The following is a 4,268-nucleotide window of genomic DNA, read 5'->3' on the forward strand; positions in this document are numbered from 1 at the left end:
GTACAATGTCAATTATTTCAGAGAGTTCTACATCAATAGAAAAACTTCGGCCAGATTGACTGAAATATAATATAGTATGCGAAGATACTTATAATTTTGACTTCTGAAGCACCATTAGATCCTCCCCAGAGAATAGGAAAAAGCAGAGAAGGGTGTGAAACATCTTTAACAAAATGTAGAATATTACAATTTATCCCTAAAGATATAGTGTTGATTATTGGAAAATTTTAATGATAAGATGGAAAATAGTATTAATTGAAATATGATATACAAAGATATTTACACTTTTGGCTGCTAGCATAGCGGAGCATAGCTAGATTCCCACCAGAAGATAGGAAGAAGTAGAGTATGTCGACTATCTTTAACAAAATATGAAATATTATAAATTATTTCTAAAGACAGTATTAACTATTAGAAAATTTTGAATATAAAAAAAAATAAAATTAATTCAAATGCAATGTATAAAGATATTTACGCTTTTAAATTTTGAAGCATTGCTAGATCCTCTCAGATAATAATAAGTAGATATTCAGATAATAAGTCTGTAACAAGACATAAATTACTTCTTCTTAACTTGCTCTTAGAAAAAGTAGTGTTAATAATAAGCACGATATTCAAGATACTTGTATTCTTTAATATTGGAGAGACTAAATCCTTTTGCACGAAGCACTGATTCTAATTTCAAAAAGGAATTTATATAAAAAAATATGTATTAAAAAAAGAAAAAATAAAGGACTTTAACACGCGCATTTAGATTACAATCTACGAACAAATGACTCATTTCGCATACAAATTATTTACTTCATAAAACTTCAAAACTAGTTTCGAGCGTGATAATCGATAATCAATTAGAGCTAGTGTGCTCTGAAAAACATTTGAAGATCTATTACGGAGCAATCAGTAATTCTACCAATTGTATTGCGCGCAATCACAAAAATCCTCTGCACATAAAACTGAATTAGTGTAAATTAGTGTAATAGAAAAAGAAATAAAAAAATATTTTCATATCTTCCTTCTTATTTGTATTTGAGCGTTTGTTAGGGAAATACTATCCCCCTTTTAAAAATATGTGATTATTTTTCATATTCCATTAATAGAAGTATTATAAATATTGTTAAAAAATGGAATATGTGTGTGTGCGTGTACTCACATATATATATGTCGGAGAGGAAAGAACACCGGAGCCTCTGAATGCTGGGGAATCCCGCAACATTGTAACCTGGAGTCTACTATAGCTGTAATTAAACAATTGTAGTTATTCAACCTAATTGTAATTGTGCGAGATTTGTGATAGTGAGCTTGGGCTCGAGGCGACAGTCGGTCGCCAACGTGCCCGCGGTCAAGGGATGAACGCTTTGCCTAACAAAGGTATGAAGTAATTCTATAGCTCTCCTTAAAAGAAATATCTCTGGCGACACACGACAGTAAACATTCCAACGGTCTCTGACCCGTGGCCACACGCAGTCCCTATTCTTCGAGTAAGATGATTGCCAGATGTCGATGTGTCTCCACAGTACGTGATCAGCTAGCCCGAGGGCCGTTATAAACACTAAGATCTAGTTACCTAAAATCCTTCAAACAGATAAACAGTCTTTGTCTCAACTACGGGAAGATAGGGGAGATCTATTTCTTTCAACGAACGGCGTCTCCCACTAGCAACTTTCCCTCGAGGGCGGCTAGCATCTTTTCTAACCACCGATATGGAAATTGACCAATTAGCAGCAACGCCGATTTCCCTTACTCTCTGAACGAAGGCTATCCTCGACGAATCTGATGATCTCGTGCCCTTAGACACACCCCGATATAGTTTTCCTCTGTGGCATCATCGGGACGGGAAAGGCATTCTTTCGCGCGATCTCGTCGACTAAAGGAGCAACGTCTTTACGAATTATTATTGTTCAGACTTAGACTTCGCGAGCACGTTCATCCATCATCCCGTTGACCGCGGATTCGTTATCGAACCCGAGACCATTGTTACTAGTATCGCGAGTGCCTAATCGCCGTAGTCGATTGTCAAATTTGTATCATCCGTGCCTGTGCTAATAAACTGTATCTTTATTATATCGCAACGATGGCTAATTTCAATAAAGACTCACTAAACACCCACAATCCTAACCACAACGCCACCCCGACATATACATATGTATATGTCGGAGATAAAAGAACATCGGGATTTCCCGGCTGGAATGTTGGGAAAAACCCCAATACCATAGTCCAGACGTTTACTATAGCTACACTTAAATAATAAAAATAAGAAATAGTTCTAATGTTTCAATCTGGCCTTTATGACGATGGGTTCGGGCTCGAAGTGACATAGCGGGTCACTAGACGTAGCCACGGTCACGGGAGGGACGTGTACCTGACAAAGGTATGGAATGATTATATGGCCCTCATTAAGAACAAAGATTGACCCGAGAAGTGGGGACAGGAGTATATAAGGGCAGTTTCATTTGGATCGAGAGCTAGAGAAGTAGAGAGTTAGTTAGTCCTGGTACGAATTACTGATTGAGTTACTCGAATCGTGTATTACGTTGATACTCGTCCTCCCGTGGACCGTGGATTCGTTATCGAACCTGAATCCGTGGTTACTATCATTTGGACCATCCTATCGCCGCTATTACTCATAGCCTCTTGTAGTGTCCACATTTGTACCAATAAACCTTAGCTACATCCGCGATGGTAAAGTAAGTAAAGGTTCATCGAACGCCCCGCAAGTCCAATCCTTCTCCGACATATATATATCATAAATATACGTATGAATAAAAAAAAATATATATATGTATATATGTAAAACATTATTTATGAATTAAAAAGTATTTTCTACTATTGCAAATATTCAGAAATATCACAAATGTAATACGATTGATTTGTAAGAATTATAAAGTTTGGACGTTTGTTACCGAAGTGTAGAGCATGATTAGTAATAATAAACTATGTCGCGTGTTAACAATATTCAAGAACGTTTGCAAGAAATCAAAATTCCAAAATAAAACATGCCTCAAGGTATAATAGCACTACGCAAAATCCGCGTGTGGTCTTGCATTGGCTGAAACATGTTTGAACGTATCAGTTACCTCGTACTCTTCCGGCAGAAAAAATGTTACATATTTACAATCCGTACTACCGCAGAGTGTCGATTTCGAAACGCAGAAAAATGTAAAAATAAATTATTTCATCTTTTCTAACTCTATTTTATGATATGAATTGAAGCAATGAAATATCACGTTTAAGTTATTTAATAAAAAGAAAGAAATTGATAATAATTAAACGTAATTACAATAATATTGACACTTAAATCGATATAAAGTCTTCAATCTCTTTTAATTTTATCTTTATGTTCTCAATAAACAACATAATTATTTATGATTCAATTATGTTATAAAGCGATTATATGCATATTGTAAATTACATGACAAGCACATCAAGAAATAAACATATATAATATTATCAATAATCTAATGAAAAAGTATACATACATCTGTAACTGCTATTTAATTAATAAATTTAGCATTACCAAATCTGCGTGAAAAAGATATGGGTGTTTATTCTTTATGCTTCATTTTCTTTCATGACATTTCTGTAATTAACAGCAATCAACCAACAATCTGTATATTAAAAAAACCAAGAAATTAACCAAACAAATGATATTAATACCAATTATAATAAAATGAAACGATAACCGATCTAGATTACTATCTTGCAAGGAGATACGAGAAGCTACTGGCAAGTCTGACAATCGAATAAACGATCAAAGAAAAAAGAACAAAATAAGTCTCGTGATTACCTGATTTTACTACCAAAATGTTTAGTAAACGATAAAGTAAACGTGCATTAATTAAACAATATTAATCACAACGTATAAACAGTAATACAATAGTAATGAAAAACCGACGCCATCGAAAGGTTAGGTTACGCTACAGATCTGACACGAAGAAATACGTCTCATCGAGACGACGGTTGACGACGGAATAGTAGCCCTCCACAGATGCATCACCTTGCGAATTTCTAATTGGCGGAGAGATCAGTGTGCGTTCTACACAACGCCGCGCGCCAAATTGAAATTCTAACACCTTGGAAATCTTCTCTAATTAACTCATTGTGATTTAAAAATAATAAAGATACAAAGTAAATGGATAACAGGTTTAGAAAGAAATTAAATTATACTATTTACATACATAATATGTAATAAATAATCCATTGTTAATAATATATGTAATATAAAAATAATTAATAATTCATTAAGCTTTCCTTAGAAAACGAGCGTTTTA

General features: G+C 34.3%; 1 long non-coding RNA gene across 1 annotated transcript; it reads right to left on the reverse strand.

The window, feature by feature from the left end:
- Positions 1–304: 304 nt before the first annotated feature.
- On the reverse strand, positions 305–3,952 carry LOC138187176 (uncharacterized). The gene is made up of 4 exons (XR_011175118.1): positions 3,785–3,952; positions 3,477–3,605; positions 476–542; positions 305–359 (listed from the first exon to the last, which is right to left on the reverse strand). It is a non-coding gene; the product is annotated as an uncharacterized LOC138187176 (long non-coding RNA).
- Positions 3,953–4,268: the final 316 nt, after the last annotated feature.

Source organism: Bombus flavifrons, chromosome 14 (genome assembly GCF_040668555.2).
Source record: "Bombus flavifrons isolate JBK064 chromosome 14, iyBomFlav1_principal, whole genome shotgun sequence".
In the NCBI taxonomy this organism is placed as follows: Eukaryota; Metazoa; Arthropoda; class Insecta; order Hymenoptera; family Apidae; genus Bombus; species Bombus flavifrons.